Source organism: Macaca thibetana, chromosome 7 (genome assembly GCF_024542745.1).
Source record: "Macaca thibetana thibetana isolate TM-01 chromosome 7, ASM2454274v1, whole genome shotgun sequence".
NCBI classification, from domain to species: domain Eukaryota; kingdom Metazoa; phylum Chordata; class Mammalia; order Primates; family Cercopithecidae; genus Macaca; species Macaca thibetana.
In genome coordinates, this window is record NC_065584.1 from 79,664,865 (window position 1) to 79,682,933 (window position 18,069).

At 34.8% G+C, this 18,069-nt stretch overlaps 1 long non-coding RNA gene across 2 annotated transcripts in view; it reads left to right on the forward strand.

Annotated features, from left to right (window-relative positions):
• The window catches only part of LOC126959395 (uncharacterized), a 129,135-nt gene extending 111,959 nt beyond the window's left edge, over positions 1–17,176 (forward strand). For both annotated transcript variants that reach the window (XR_007727524.1, XR_007727525.1), the window contains exons 5-6: positions 13,148–13,324; positions 16,746–17,176. This is a non-coding gene — a long non-coding RNA (uncharacterized LOC126959395). The remainder of the gene's footprint in view (positions 1–13,147; positions 13,325–16,745) is intronic.
• Positions 17,177–18,069: the final 893 nt, after the last annotated feature.

An 18,069-nucleotide genomic window follows, 5' to 3' on the forward strand; every position in this document is an offset into this window, starting at 1 on the left:
AAAAGCTGTTAGGCAGGGCATGGTGACCCACACCTGTAATCCCAGCACTTTGGGAGGCTGAGATGGGAGGATCACTTGAGCTCAAGAGTTCAAGACCAACCTGGGCAACATAGGAAAACCCTATCTCTATTTAAAAGAATTTAAACAAACAAACCAAAAGCCCTTAATAATGTGTGGCTTCTCCTCCCTTACAATTCCTGCTCCTGTGCCATGTGTTAAGGAGTACTAGGCAGGACCTGACAACTTGAGGTTACAATTGATCACATGGTACCTGCTTTTCATCAACTTCTCTGTGCCTTCAATGGTGGGTTAATAATAGACATTACCAGTAGTCAAATGAAATCTGATTTTTCTCAATAGTCAATGTCCTCAACTGAATATCCACTTCCTAGCCACCCTTACAACTTGTGGTAGCCCCTTGTGATAAATGATTGAATGCTAAATATATTTTGAAACAAATTCAACAAGATTTCTAACAGATATGATATGGAATATGAAGAGAAAAGTCATGAAAAATAACAGGGGTGTTGAAACAGAATGATGTCTGATGTTGTCAACAACAGTGATGAAGAAGAAAATGGTAGAGTACATTTTGAGAGAAGATTGGTTATTCCTTTACAATATGTTAAACTTGAGGTTTTTATTACATAGTCAGGTGACAGTGTTTAGTAGATAGTCAGATACATGAGTCTGGAGTTCAGGAGAGAGGATTGAGATCTGAGTAATTACACCATTAACAGATGAAGGAGATGAAGATCCAGCAAAGGAGATTAATAATAAGTGAGCAATGAAATACAGAAAAAAAATCCATGCAATATAGTATCTTAGAGATCAATTATGTACAATGCTTTTGATTGGTAAAATATAGTGAGGACAGAAATTTGTCATGGGAGTTAGCAAAGTAGAGGCCATTGGTGATATTTTAAAGAGAAATTCCAATGGAATGGTAAAACTAAATGCCCGACAAAAGTGAGTTTAAGAAAAAATACAAGATAAAGAATTTGTATATTAGTCCCAGCTACTTTTTTGAAGAACTTTCATGCAAAGAGAAAAACGAGTAGGAAATTTGTTGTTCTTGTTGTTGTCATTCTTGTGTAATGTATTTCATATAGGATAATTAATAGCATACCTATAAACTAATGGGATGAATCCAGTAGACAAGGAAAGTTTGATGAGTATGTTAAGAAAGTATTGTCCTTAAGTCGGTGAGAATATAATACGTGAAAGAAGATAACTTTAGATAGAAACATAAATACTTCATTTATGGAAACAGACATCTATGTGTATAAATGCTTGTAGCTAAGAGGTAGATTCTGTAAAAGTTCTCTTTTGATTGCTTTCCTAATTCTCCTTCATGAAATAGAGAACAATTTTCTGCCGAGAGGCAGGATGGAGAGTGAAGCATCAGAGGTCTGAGGACAGAGCAGAAGGTGTGGGATCATCATCTGTGTGGAAAGCATTTTAGGACATTAGTACGTGAGGAAAGTACAGTGTGAATGACAGTCAGGTGTCAGGAAACTCACTTGAGGTTTGTGCTCGTAAATATGACTCAAGGCCAGTCAGTCTGGCTGTGCGCTTTCTCCAGCCCCATTTAGCTGAATGCATGCAGAAAACTGGTAGATGGAATTGAATTTAAATAGGGTTGGGCTCTTTTAAGGTAAGTGAGATAGAACAAAAGAAGTATAAAGAATATTTGCATTGACCTTGGATTTTGAGATAGGAAAGAAGGATAGAGGGAAAATTAACAGGGTGAGGGAACTGTGAAAGGTGATTGAATCGATGCATTGGTTATGCGTGTAGATTCAGTGATTGTTTGAGATGGAGTAAGAGAGGGAGTGAGCAGCCAGTATAGGAGGTGATGGTCTAAGGAATGGATTCATGATTTTGAGATTATGGATAGGCTCGTAAATGACAATTCTGGGGTAGGACCACGGCTGTGAGATGAAGGACAAAATCACTGAGAGATAATGGTTCCTTAGTAAGTAAGCATTTTGTATGCTGAAATCATCATGAATTGAGACAGAAATAATGTGGAAAAAAGTAAAATTGAACCAGGACCATACTCATAGGTAAGTGATAGCAAGAGTTAGATATAGTTGTTGATATCATCTGTTGATAAGACATTGCGTGAGGGTTTTAGTTATAAGACCCAAAACCAGCGCATGTGGGTTCCTTGATCTCACTAGGGCTGTTTTGATATAGTGATAAATTTGACTTGACAATCCTTACTAATTTATTGACTATTTCCCATGTCAGAATACAGAAGTAAGTAATGTGATGTTCCAAATCTATGTTATATATTTTATAAAGTGATCCATATACTATATTGTATTGTAATAACTATCACATTATCTTCTGGTTCAGTCCCATTTCAGCATCCTAATCTCATATAGAGTATAATTAGCAGTGGAGTCCCTAATTTAGATAACTGAATATCACATGTCTTTGCTGCCTGTGTTTAAGAGTCATACAGAATTCTTGCTCAAATTCCAGGAAATATAAAAACAAAAAAGAAGGAAGTGTTTAGGGAGACTGTAAAATGTAGGCCAAACCAAGGAATCAGCTTTGAGAATTTAATAAAATCTCTGGAGTCTAGACAATTTGTCTCAAAACTAACGGACAAAGAACTAAATTTTACTCTTTCATTTTAAGCTTTCTCACTAGCCATTACTCAGATCTAAATCTCAACAGCTTTTTGGGCATTTGATACCATGAACTCCTTCTCTCCTAATCCCTTTTTAAACTCTTTTTGCTTTACCTTCCTGGCATGATATTCCTCCCATTCCCCTTTACTTTCCCTTTCTCCTTCTGATTTTCTACCTATTAGTGATTAGAGCTGGATCAAGTCACTCAATCTCATGAAACCAATTTTTTTTCTATAAAATCTGTAAAATTATTTATTATATAAAAATGATGGAAAGATTAAATGAAATAATGGTGGCAAAACACCCAGGACAAAGCCCGACTCATAACACATATTAGCCATGTCTCCTTTCTTTTCCTTTTCTGGCTTACCTTGCTTTGCATTCATTTAATTTTGAACACTCCCCATGTCTCTGTCTTAGGTCTCTGTCTTTTTGGGACAACTGAGTTATTTGAACAGCTTGATTATCACATAAATTTGAATTCTCAAAGTTCTCATAAATTCTCAAATCTACATCTTCTGTTTAGACCCAGAAACATAGAACCGGTTTTCTGTCATTGTTCACAGAATCTTTGCTTTTATACACAAGTCACCTTCATATCAATTAGAAAAAGTCGAATTAATATAATCATTTTATCCCTTTCAAAGTATCTCTCCCTTTAAACAGTTTATTTTTCTTTGTAGCTCTTTTATCCTCTCGGTAACTCAGGCTAAGGGACCTATGTAATTTTCAGTTCCTAGGTTTTATTTTAACTAAGAAGACAGAAGAATTGGTAGGGTAGCTCTCACTTTTAGAACAGTTAAACTTTCGTTCTAATGAACATTGAATGCTCAGGTAAATCAACTATTGAATGAACAGTTAAATACAGAAGGAGTACGTTGTTGAAGTGCAGAAATAACTCATTCAATGTATCACAGTTTAAAAGAAATGCCATCTCTTGAAAGGTAGAAAAAAAATATGTGAGAGAGCAAAACAGATATCCTGTTCAAAAGAATATCCAAATGGAGAGGTACCAGGTGACAGGGCAGTACATATTCTGAACAGTCAATTACACATAGTTTAGTGGTATTTTCTACTTTGTTGTACAGATCACGCAATAACGAGAGACTGTGTGTGCATTTATAACTGCCTGGAGAATAGACTAGAGTAGCGTGGTAATGTGTGTATATTATAACCAGTAATTCTTTTTGATAAAACTGGTGAGGACGAAGGAGAATTAGAGACAAATGAGAGGGCCTTCTGTGTGCTGAGAACAGCAGATGAGCAGCCCCGCTATTGCTTCCATTTGGATAATGGAGCTATCTCTGACCACGGCTAGCTATTCTCCAGGCAGCTGGATAGCAAGGAAAAGGTAATGCTACGCTATTCCTGCATGACAGAAAGGTCTCTCTATGCTCTTTCACTAACAACCACTGACTCTTTTCAAATTGCTGCGAGAAACGTCACTCATCTAGTACAAACCTACTTGCCACATACAATAGCTTTGAACAATTCCAGTATATTCACCTGAAACATACAAACATATGCTCACTTTCTAACAATGCTCTATCATTAAAGGAAAGTTATGGAAGATAAAATGCAGAATATTTGGACCTATAATATATAATAGCAAGAATCTCCATAATAGCCAAAGTGCTGCAAGTATTAGATGTCATTTTCTGTAAGAGCTCACAATGAAAAGGAAGGGAAATTACAACTTGAAAATGAAGGTGCAAAGTGAATTATACTTTAAAGCAGTGATGTGCTGTTAAATGTCATTGGTTGACCTCATGTATTTCTTTTTAATGCAGAGTGAAAATGTAAAACATTTAATCAAAGTGACTGAAATGGATTTAAACTTTTCTCTTTGTTTTTCTTTCCACCTATCATATCCTTCATCATCACTGAGAATATTATATTTGGGAATAAGTATTAATTCTTTTCATTTTATATATATATATGTACACACAGTTATGCATGCATTTATGTATATGTGCATCAGTATCTCACATTTATCTTACATATACACACACACATACCTTCTGGAAAAGAAAGTGTGTGATTTTAGGGAAAGGAATATCACAAAGTAATTTGAGTCATTAATAAAACTAGAAGGTAACTATCTTTGTGATATATTTGTGATATATTTTTATATTTTAACAAACTGACTAGTGTAGAATAATAAGGGAAAAGCTACTCAGGGAAATAAAGAGAAAGCTTTTTACAAATTAGGGAGTAGATAAGGATATTTGGTGTCATCTTTTTAGAGGAAGCAGTGTAGTCGAATGTGATTTAATCTGTTGGTTGAATAAGGTGACAAGCATTAATAGGTGAAGTGATTTCGGTTGATCTGTATACGGAAGTTTGATGAGGGGCAATGTTAGGAAGGATAAATAGAAACTTAAGATCAATAACATATAAAATTCTTCTTATATATATAATATATATGTATGTATATAATATATATGTTTTATATATATATATATATATATATTTTTTTTTTGAGATGGAGTCTCGCTTTGTTGCCCAGGTTGGAGTGCAGTGGTGCCATTTCGTCTCACTGCAATCTCCACATCCCGGGTTCATGCCATTCTCCTGCCTCAGCCTCCCGAGTAGCTGGGTCTATAGGCACCCGCTACCACGCCCAGCTAAATTTTTGTATTTTTGGTAGAGACGGAGTTTCACCGTATTAGCCAGGATGGTCTCGATCTCCTGACCTCACGATCCACCCGCCCTGGCCTCCCAAAGTGTTGGAATTACAGGCATGAGCCAAACCCCCCGGGTCCTTTTCTATATATTTATAATGTTTAGATGTATTATGATATTTTTAGCTTTCATTTCTATTAAGAAAATAAAGTGAGTATTATTATGTTCCCAATTTGTGACAGCATGCCAAGGCTTGAAACCAGGGCATTGTACAATCTGAATAACTATTAGTGACACTACTTATGTGTTATGGTCAACATTCTTCTTAAAATAAATTTTCAGGATTTTAAAGGAAGATTACTTTTGTATGTATAATATATCTATCTATTGCTTGCTTCTTAGAGAAATCAGTTTTCTATATCCCCTAATATTTTTCTTTAACATTCTTATTTTATGGAATAACAAAAAACTAGCCATGGAATTAGTTACTTTGACATTGATCTTCCACTGCATTTTGAGATTATTTGCCTCTTCCTTTATCAAATTACTCCATATTTAATGGTTCCAGTGAGAACCATGTCATAAAACAAGATAGTTTCAGTGAAGTTTACAAATTACTTTTTAACCAAAATCTTTGTGGTGCTTTGGAAAAACAATTGCATATTTAAATATTACATAGGATCTGTGCATTAAAAGTGGGTGTGTATTTGAAAAAATATATATATTCTTTCAGAAAATGGGAAACTACCTCATATTTTGTTATTTCAATGTTGGTAAAATGTTAAGAATCCTCTGTTATTAGAGAATAGTCATATTGTGAGTGCCTGCTTCATCGAGGAATGATTTAAATACAGTTTACCAAGGAAAAATAGACATTACCAATATTTATACAGTGAATCAGTGTCATGTCTGGATTACAGAGTTTAGATAATGAGCTCAGAGGGTGGTCTGAGAGTGAAAACAAGGGTCATTAGGTTAGGTAAGGAGAATCTTTGCCTCTTTAACAAACAATTAGCCAATTAACATCTTCATCCTGAAATCAACTAACCAATTTGTAAATCTGTAAGATCAGCTATGCATATGAATCAGATTGCCTCTACCTTCTTCCCTTAATGCATATACTTACAAGCCTGTCTATTATACTTGTTTAAAAATTTTATACCTGTAAAAATTGATTTGAGACTTAAAGATGACAAAGATTATAATCTTCCTGTAACCCTGAATCCACTGAAACCTCTTAGTATTCACTAATTATTTCTAAATCACATATTATATCCTGGGGAACGTGATAGCTGCCAGGATAAAACAATGACTAGAACATGGTTGGTATCTTTTAAGATTCTAACTCAAAAGGGAAGATGTAGTCTTATCAAAACATTAAAAAGGAGAATCATGAGTATTTGAAGAAATATGCACAAAGCACTATAGACCACATAATCAGTGATGACCAACCTGTAATTCTTAGGCATTGTTTCATTGAAAGAGTACATTGACAGATTCTAGATGAAGAGTGTTATTGGCCAAGCAGAAAGGATGGATGAAGAGTTGGGAAACTGATGTTTCAAGAGGAGGGAACACTTACATATACTTAACACACACACACATATACATATATGTGATATGTGCATATGTGCATGCATATGGGTATGTAGTTTTCTGTCAGGAAATATGAGATCCCTGGGTCAGAGTAATGGCTGCTGTTTATTACTCACAGACTACTTTAGGACTAGTTCCTATGCTCCAGTTTCCCATAGGACAGTGTGACGAGGGCCAGGTGTCCACATGATTGTGCAGAGGCGTTGTACTACTGGAAAGGAATCAGTAAATATGGAATCCAATACAATAAAACTCAGAGCTTCTGTAGGGCTGATGCATTTGCCCCCCTTCCCTCGAAAGGGAGGGAGTAAGAAAGAGAGATAGACACCTGTTTAAATAGAATATAAACAAATCCTTTCCTGTTAGGGAAGAGGAAGGTCTCCACCTGGAATGTGAGCAAATCACTCTGAGGAAGAAAAATCTCTAATCTTTTGGAGGGATACATTATCTCTAACTTCTAAGTTATGTCTGCCATTTAATCATCCTTTAATCAAGTTTTTCAGTGGTCTTTGCTCAGAAAGCCTAGACTGTGCAGAAGTATGAAAACATTAGTAAGAGCTGTCTCCCAATACTTACAACACGGGAAAAGGCATGAAAGCTTGAACCGCTGTTTGCCTTTAAGAAACACAGTATGTTTCAGTACTGACATGAATTATCCATCTGGTCCATATTCCATTGTGAAAAAATACTTGAAAAAAAGAAAATAAACTTATTTGACTTCTAATTAGAGAACACTTCCAATAATGTCGTGGTATTATTTTATCCTTTCAAATGAGTCAGTTGCTCTGAATAATACATGGTCAACACAATTAATCCAAATAATATCTTTACTCTTAGGCATTTAATATGTTAATTTTAAGCTTAGCTTTTATTTAATTACAATAATTCTCATATACAAGAAATTTGAAAACATGTGGTATCATTTTAGTAAGTGAAAAATGAGAGACAAAGCCAGTTATCATTGGCCATGGTAAATTTTTTCTATTAATTTAAATTGACAGAAATTGTATTGTTTTTAAAGTTTTCAGAGGTGTAAACTGCTAGCCCAAACTACTTTATGTTTTTTGATCCAGCTTTCTTACAAGATATGGTAAAATGTTAGCTGTATTCCCACAGATATTCCCCTGATCCAAGCCATGTGTTCAGAAGGGAGTGACAGTTTTAGAAGGCAGGGTGGAATTACGATGCTGAAAACTGGTAGACATAAAAAAGACCCTGACCTGGGGCATGATAAAAGGTAAGTTTATAGAGAGGACATCACATCTCTGGCAAGAAGACAAAGAGTAAAAGCTTAATCTTCACATTTCCTAGATTTTTAAAATCCATTCTCATTTTTGTTTTCCTTGAATTCATATACTATTTGTTTCCTTTTATGCTGACATGCAGCAAAGTTACATGGGCGAAAAAAGAATAGGCCTATACCTAGACAGGTTTCCTCTCTGTGTGGACTCAATGGAGTTACCAATCACTTCTTTATGTTGTTAATGTGAGAATAAAATGGGATAATAAATGTGTAGGTAAAACACTGAACAAGCAAAACTCCTACAGCGAAGTCATAAAGTACCATATTTTTCTCTCACACCCAAGTCTTACATTTGTTCACGGGGGGTCCATTTCTTCTCTTTCTCTGGATGAAATCTCCAACAGGTTCCATGAGTTTGCTGTTCCTTAAAATTTGTGTTTCTCAACATAGGCCATAACATAGAGTAACACGGGAAACTCTTAAATACACTGCTGCCAAGGCTTATCAACAAAACAGTTAAATGATAATTTCTATGTTTTTTTATTAATGCTTTAGGGCCTGTGAATAGAGAGATGAGTAAAGCACAGTCTCTGCCCACTAATAATAATAATAATTAATAATAATAATAATAATAAATAAGTATCCCAAGGTGATTCGAATATGCAGTTAAAGTTGAGAACCCTTGGTTTTACATAATAAATCATGTATCACTTTCATTCACAAAATACAACATTGATTCAGATATTAGAAAACTCAGTCCAAAATTTCAACATTCTGAACTGGATTTAAAGTTAAATTTTTCCTCTCTTGCTTGAGTCAGCTATGTGTGGGTGTCCCGAGTAAGAAAATGGATATGATTGGCTCCTTGTGTCTTTTGTACCTACCCTCTCCCTGACTCCCAAGATGCTATTCCTGACTCTTTCAGGACTGAAAGGTAACTGCTTTCTAGCTAGTTTCCTTGTACAGAATATACAGTGACTCTGCATAGACAGTTTATTTATGATTCATGACTCATTTGTGATTCTCATGTATTTTCTGTGAAATACTCCAGCATTATTTGCCCTAACAAGCCCCAGAGTGCAGGCCAATCCTCAGTTCAGCCATCTGTGCCCAGCCTGGTCCATCAGCATTAAGCCAGTCTGTGTTTTGACTTTAAATTTCAGGCAGGAGTCAAATAGCAAGCTACTCAGTACCCCACCAGTAAGAAACAAGACAGGCTGAGGCCCCTCTCATAGGCTTGAGGTGAGATCCAAGCAAACTCCACTTTCTACCTTGGAGATACCTATTACTAGGAACAACAGCACATCAACTCTAAAAATTCTGACTCACAAATCCTTCTCATGATTATGACTTCCTCAAACATATATAGCCTCTATGTGAAAGAGGTGATTAAGAGTCATCAGATAGGTTTTGAGCACTTTTTAACATTTTTACCCTAGTCTGGTACCATACTGTGAAAACAAGTATGTACATTTCTAGAGTTCTCGCCAAAATTTATATTTCCATATCTGTTATATGGAGAAATTGCTTAGCAAATAATAAGTCACCAACAGATATTATTGATAATAATTTTGATAATTAAAATTATCACATTATATTGTCATAAGATATACTGAAAACATTTGTATCAAGAGTAAGACTGTGTTACAAAAACATAGTGTCAGTGCCATCTTAAGAAATGATATGAACGTGAATAGAATTATAACATTTTAAAATTCAACACAAAGACCAAAGGGCTAATGTTCTGACACATAAGGCACAGTTCCTCAAAGATCTTTGAATGTTTCTTTTCTTTTTCTTTTTGAGTATTTTCCCTGGATTTACAAGCAAAAAGAGATTTACTCAATAAGCCACCAAGCATCACTAAGACCATGACCTCCCTGCCTTGCCAAAATAACAAACAGCAAACCACAATATCTATTAATTCTTTAAAACATTTTAACATCTGCTCTAGGGTATGAAAGTCAATGGAGAGGAAATATTCACATGAGTTTCTGCAGTGAGAAATAAAAATTAGCAGATATACAATATTATAGCATGGATAGTGATAGCCTTCCAGGACTTACAGAAATTTGCCTAACCAACTCCCTCCTGTTCCTAACTATTTGATCCAAAATTAAATTAGTACTAGTGAATGAAGAGTGAAGGAAATAAGCATCTATTACTGTACACACATGACATGAAAAGAAATTGTCCAAATTGATTACTTTATGGGAGTATATATATGTAGTTTTTTTGATAATTCTTTTGTCATTTCACAACCTTTTCTCAAAGAAAAATATTCTCTTCTTTCAACTGTTTTCCAATTTATATGTGAAAATGTCAAAATGCATGTTTTCCGAGAAACACACATGAACAAGTTAGTATCAGTGCACCTTTAACATTCACTAAATGGTATTTTGTCAGCACACTGATGGAAGATGGGGTGAATGGCAGAGCAGAGAGATCAATAAAGCATAATTAACACAACCACAACTAAGACTAAAAATTAATGCCCCTCAAACTAATTTTCATGTAATTATTCTTTCTCCATTTTCCAGGTATTTGGTTTGTAGCATTTATTTATAAATTTGAGTTAGCTCTAGAGGAAAAAGTAAGGATGTAGAAAGAATGTCTATGAACTGGTAACAATCACACAGATCCTGGAAATACTAAGTAATTTATTTAAGATGGTCCTTATGACCTCCTGGATTACAAAAGAAGTAATGTAGATATATAAATTATGCAACTATTTATCTACCAATTTCTCTTTACTTAGACATCTCCCTGAATAAGGGTACTTTGCTCACTATTAAGAAATTATGTCCATTTTCATTGCTCTTGAAAGCAGGGGTACTTTGTACATGTTAATAAGTACAGTGAGTTAATAAGTATATGTCATCATATCCTATTAACTATTGATATTGTCACTTTATAATTTTCTATTGTCAATATTTCAAGAATTTCTCATTTAATTTGTTGGTTTTCTTTTGGCAGATTTTTTTCTGTCCAAAAAATTGAGACAACACAAGTGGTTATTCAATTCATTACTTAAAATATTGTGGATATATAATTGACTATTGAAATTACACTCTGCTAGTAAGTAAATGTAGATACATTATCTTCACTTTCTTTGTCAAACAGGAAAAAGACAAACCTAGAAGCTGAGCATCATGTCAAGTTTGTATTAGCATCATTTCAATCATGAAATGTTTTGCTAGCATTAACACTCATGTTAACGCTCAACTTGAAGATAAAACAATTACATGAAACATGCAGGGATCCCAGTGTGTGCAGTAACGCATGATTATTGTGAGGATGGGTACCCATCTTCACTTGCCTGGGTATATCTCACCACTGTCCAAGACATCATGTGTTCAGAAAGTGGGCACATCAGTGCAGAACTTTCTGTTTCAAGACTTGAGACTATTTTGTTCTCCTTTCACTGAATAGGAGGTTTGCGTACATCAAGGTAGGGCATTTTTTTTTTCCCAATAAAAGTAGCCAAGATGAGAAAATATATTGTTTAGTCTCTGTAACTATCTTCAAAAAGAGAAGATGGCATTTTGTTTATTACTCTACCACCCCTACTTGATAGTCATAAATTTAGTAATGTAAAACTATTTAAATATCTATGAAATATTCATTGCTTACAGAACTAATTGACATATGGGTAGTCTGTTTAAAAATTTCATTCCATTATTTACATTTTGGATAAATCAAACATAACCAGAATTATATGAATTATATGAATTATAATCAGAGTTATATCATAGCTAAAATGAAGATGAAAAACAGAAAATATATTTAGTTTTAAATATTTAATCAAAGTGGTTGATTATTATCCATTTGACTATTGGAAGTTAAAGAAAAGTAATGTTGGCATAAGACCAATGTTATAGGCATGATGAGATAAATGAGAAGAGGTAGAAGCAGAGCCTCTGTCAGAGTATAATTTTAATTGTCAATTATGTATCCACAGTATTTCAAGTAATGAATCCAATAACCACTCATGTTGTCTCATAATTCTCTTGGTGGCAAAAATCCACCAAAAGAAAACCAACAAATTAAATGAGAAATTCTTGAAATATTGACAAAAGAAAATCATAAAGTGACAATGTCAATAGTTAATAGGATATGATGACATATGCTTATTAATTCACTGTAATTATTAGCATGTACAAAATATCCATGCTTTCAAGTGCAATGAAAATGCAAATAATTTCTTAGTAATGAACAAAGTAGCCTTATTCAGGGTTCAAACTCATATTTCCAATATACTATGAAATATTTGCATTTTTGACAGCATTGTATAATAACAGACACATTTTGGGGATGCATTTTCTTTAGCCATCTCATTTTATTTTCCTTGGTGTAAATGTCTCAAACAAACGTGATTTTTTTTTGTTCCTGTAGAACCAACCAGATTAATCTTTAAAAAGTAAGGTTGGCTATATGAAGAAAAACTTTAATTCAATAAATTGGTATTAATTTCATATATTATGCATATTTTTATAAGATATTACTCAAAGGGATATGAAAAAGTCAACATTTTGTAAACAAAATTCATCAGTGGGATTTGATGTGTTTCAGGGCAGGCCCTATCAATTCATTGAAGCAATATGGGCTTGCATAACCGTATATTTAATGCCTACTATGTTTGGGGTTAGATATAGAGAACACAATAGTGACAAAAACAAATCTCATGGAATAATTAAGCTTTTGCTGCTAGTAACAGATAATAGAAACAATAGTGGCATAAACAATACAGTCGTTTAATTTTAAAAATAAACCTCTGAAATATGTAATTTGTACTACTCACTTTACTGATGAAAAACTGAACTTTAGAGAAACGCATTTTGCTCCACATAACAGTGACACCACTGCAACACCTTCAAATCTTGTTTTTTCTCACCAAACAAGTGGTCAGGAAGCACACAGTTCAGGGGTTCATGCCTTTGCTCGAGGCAGGGTAACTACCCTCCTTGTACCTATCTCCTCCACCATTCCTGGCATTCAGTTTTGTGTTCATAATAGCAAGCCTTTTCTCTTCCCTCAGGCATGAGACCAACATTATAGGCATGAGGAGATAAATGAGAAGCAGTAGAAGCATAGCCTCTATCAAGAAAGCAACATTTTCTGGAAATCACTCAGGTGACTTCTGTCTGGATCTCACTGGCAATAATTGCATCACATCGTCACCTCTACCTGCAAGGGAAGCTGGGAGAGTTTTCAGGTGGATATATTGCTCCCTTAATCAAAATCAAAATCAGTAAAAAGTGGGGAGTGGATATTTATATGCATTGGAGTACATGCTGTGGGAGATTAAGGAATATGCCTAAGGCACAAAACTGTGAAGCCAGGACTTATTTAACTTCAGGTAGCCTGACTCCATAACCCATATTCTAAACCTCAAGAAAAATCACAATGTATTAAGGAATGAAAGTGATTGTCTATAAGTGTATATTAGAAAATTTAATTTCAGCCCATCATGAAAACAAATTAGCTAGAGAAAAATTATAAGCATAGAAAAATATGGTTAATCATGAATCATCAACATAACATCAACATTTATAACAACAGATCAAAATACATGTGGGTTTAATAATTCTTCATGTGAGATTTCTCCATTGGTTATTTATTTTTCTTGCTTTCTCTTTCCTTTTTCTAAATTTTTCTATACTATCCTAGTTGGATGTTTTCTGATTACTCATCTTTGAAAGAGGTAAGTTTTTCTTTTGTTGTTATTGTTTTTCAAAAGGAGCTATTTGCAGAAGCTCCTAATTAGGAAGAGGCCAGAGTCTTGTTTCAGGATAATGGGATAATCCAGAATTTTGCCTGTGAACTTTTGTTTCTAACTTGCTAATGTGGCCATAGGATTATTGGCAGTACGTAATGTATTTCCACTCCATGGAGAGACTAGATATTTGGAGCAAACATTATTTCTTTGTGTGCTTTCTGATTCAGCTGTTTCCTCTGCTTTTCAAAACCAGACGATGTCAAGAACTCCAGCTTTCCGTGGAGGTACCCTACGTCCATTCTGGGAAACAAAGAATTAGACATTGCACTGTACACTTACCCTTTAACTTAGATAGGTGTAATTTTCTGTCTCTGAAAAGTAAAGTTATAGGGATTCTGTTCTGTATGTCCTGCAGCCTTCCTGTTTGTGTTCTGCTTCTGAAGTGTCTTTCAAAACGTTTTTAACTTCTTATTTTGGAGTAAATATGGATTCACAGGAAATTGCAAAAAGAAATGTATAGGGAAATCCTGTGTACCGTTCATCTAGCCTCCTCTGATGTCAACAACTTATATAACTATAGTAAAATATAAAAATTAACATGAAATTTGCAAGGGTGCTATCCACAGAGATTATTCACATTTCACCACTTATAAATAAACTTTTATATGTACGTGTGTAGTTTGTACAGTTTTATTGTATGTGTAGCTTTGTGTAACCATCACCACAATCAAAACACATAATTGTGCCAACCCCACAAAACTCCTGCATGCTACCTCTGTATAGCTCTACCCTATCTTATCCTTAACCTCTGACATTCAATAATCGTTTCCCCATTTCCTTAGTTAAATGAAAAGAATCATACAGTATGTATATACATAAGATTGGTTTTTTTATGCAGTATAATTTTCTTCCAGTTCACCCGTTGTTGCATGTATACACTTTTTTTTTTTTATTTAATTAGTGGAATTCCATAGTACTGATGTACCATGGTTTGTTTAACTCTAACCATGGAAGATCATTTTGGTAGTATCTACTTTTGCTTTATGAACAAATCTGCTATGCCTATTAGTGTACAAGTTTGTATGTGAAAATAAATGTTTCAGTGTCTGGAATAAATGTCCAAGAGTGCAGTTAGGCCATTTGGTAAGTCTCTTTCTAGTTTTAAAATAAATGTCTAAACTGTTTTCCAGTTTGGCTGTACCATTTTACACTCCCAACAGGAATTTGTGAGTATTATTTTGGTCATCCTGTAAAGGCAGGCAAGAACTCCACCCCAAATTTTGCTTGGAGGTTAAGACTGATGATGCTGAACACATACATCAAAAGAATATGCAAATGTTTATTACTTACATAATTGCAGTCTCTGGGAAGAGTAGGACAGCCTTTTTCAACAGTTTTTAAATGGCTTGAGAAAATAAAAAAGGGAGTCTGGCTGAAGATTTTTTTTTTTTTAAATTGTGGTTAGGGGATGGATCTAGGTTGAAGTTTCCCTTGCATATTCAGTGCCAAAGATAGAAATGCTTAGGTTTTATCAACTTGACCAAACCTATGGTAGGCGGAAAAAGGGAGGGTGAGGCTTAAAAGCTGTCAGCAGAAGCATCAGACAAATGAAGTCAAACTCCTTATTAAAATGAATGATCTAGGTTCTTAACATCCTCACCAGCATTTGGTGTTACCACTATTTTTTTTTTTTTTTTTTCATTTTGGCCATTCTGATAGTGAGATCTCATAGTATATGACTTTGACTTTCACATGATCATGAACATCTTTGCATGTGATTACTTGTCATTTATAATTCCTCTCTGTTGAAATGTCTATTCATGTCTTTTGCCCATTTTCTAACTGAATTGCTTGAGCATGTATTTTTTAACTTGAGTCTGCAAGAAAACACAGGGAAATACTTGCAGAGCCAAATGCAAACATGAGAGGTTTAGAAATCCATTCACTGCTATTTCCCACTTTTAGGCACTTAATTTTTCTGTTTTAGTTATATGCTCAATAATTTAGGAAGCCTTGAATAGTCTTCAGTGCAAAACCCTCCATATTATCACTTTAATTACCTCAAATTACCTTAATAGACTACTAAGTAGTTCTTAGTATTCTTGTGATCACAAGTCCTGTTACTGGAGCTTCTGGTTTGACTGGAATTTTTTTCATTGATTAATCTTTGGGGTCTACATTACTTGATAGTTTTTATATTTAGATATAAGTGCCTGTTACCTTTGTACTTTACTGTCACCTTGGCATGATACAGTACACTTGAATCATTATTTTCCTCAGTAATTTGTAGACATGGCTCAATTGCCTTTAGACAATTACTGTGGCTATGGAGAAGTTTCAGATAATCTTAATGTTTTTATTGTCTTGCATTTCTCTGCCTGGATACCTGAACATTTTATATTTTTGAAACTAGACTACACAACTAGGATATATCTCAATGTTGATTATTCTGAATCAGTACTTTCCAGCAATATTAAAGACATTTTATTATCTGTTACCTCTGTTCTGCTGAAGATAAGAAAATTACTTTCTATTTTAAAGTAGAATTCATCTTCAGAAAAATGTTGAAATGAAAAATCTCCTTTTCAGAAATACCAAGAAAACTTTTGTTAAATCTCCTTTTTTGTACTGTACATCAATTATCTTCTCTCTGATAACTTTTTTAACCACTGTGTTATGCTATTTGTCTCAAAACGTTGTCCAGCATCATTCATTTGCTTTTAAGTTATGTCTATTCAGTCATAGGGCATTGGTGCTCTTGTCACCTACCCAATTCTTAATAACTTGGTAAAGAGATTTTACTCTGGCCCATCTCCAATGGCAGAAAGAAAGTTGTTTAGTGGATAGATGAATAAATTACGATGAATACATTACCTTATTCCCGTCTCTTTGTGTCTCCACTCTCCTTCCTCTACAGCACACCAGGAAAGGCCTCACGTCCCACCTCTTCAATTGTTGTAATCACTGAGAGCACATTAGATAGCCTAGCCAAGTGAATCTGAAGGATCTATGGAACAATGACCAGCATAAGAATGAATACAACTCATCATGGACAAATTGTGAAAATGTAGATTTCTGAGCTATTTCTCTGGTGATTCTAAGTCCTCAAGTTTGAGAGAGGCCAAGACATTTTATTTTTAAGAAACACATCACATGACCTGGTGCTCATGATCTCAGCAAACAGTTATTTTATCATTTTAATATTCAAAATGTTGTTTTCTGAAAAACCATGCATGTTGTTTACATTTAAAGTTTTGAGAATTTAGGACATTCACATTCGATTAAGAAAATGTAAAAACAAAGCCACATTAGATATAAAAGACAACGCAACAGTTCTTTTCTGGTGTCTTACTCTCTGTGCCTTACAAACTGGACTTGTGCTGAACCATAGCTGGCATCAGTGCTGACATCGTATTTGTTTCTGAATGTTTTCTATTCTTTCTGGTGTCATTCATGGGTCACCCTTTACTATTCCTTTGCATTATCACAAGATTATAGGCTCTCTCTAGTGAGCAGGAAAGAAGGTGATCCCCGAGTACATACTACCATCTGAGGTCTTTGGTCTGCTCTCTGAAGCTGAACCGCCAGATTTCACATATTCTAATTTTTTCTTTCTTTTTTTTTCTTTTCTCTCTTTTTTTTTTTTTTTTTTTTTTTTTTTTTTTTTTTTTTTTTTTTTGAGACGGAGTCTCGCTCTGTCGCCCAAACTGGAGTGCAGTGGCCGGATCTCAGCTCACTGCAAGCTCCGCCGCCCGGGTTTACGCCATTCTCCTGCCTCAGCCTCCCGAGTAGCTGGGACTACAATTTTATTATTGAAGAAATATATTCTCTATAAATTTAGTGTATTAAATGTACAGTGTTTTTCAAAGAAGGTATTCTTTCTTTCTCTTTCTTCCTTCCTTCCCTCCCTCCTTCCCTCCCTCCTTCCTTCCTTCCTTCCTTCTTTCCTCCCTCTCTCCCTCCCTCCCTTCCTTCCTTCTTTTTCCTCCCTCTCTCCCTCCCTTCCTTCCTTCCTTCTTTCCTCCCTCTCTCCCTCCCTTCCTTCCTTCCTTCTTTCCTCCCTCTCTCCCTCCCTTCCTTCCTTCCTTCTTTCCCTCCGTCCCTCCCTCCCTCTCTCCCTCTCTCTCTCTTTCTCTCCTTCTTTTCTTCTTTCTTTCTTTTCTTTTTGTTTTTTAAGAGATAAGCTCTTACTTTGTTGCCTAGGCTGGCCTTGAGCTCCTGGGCTCAAAATCCCTCCCTTC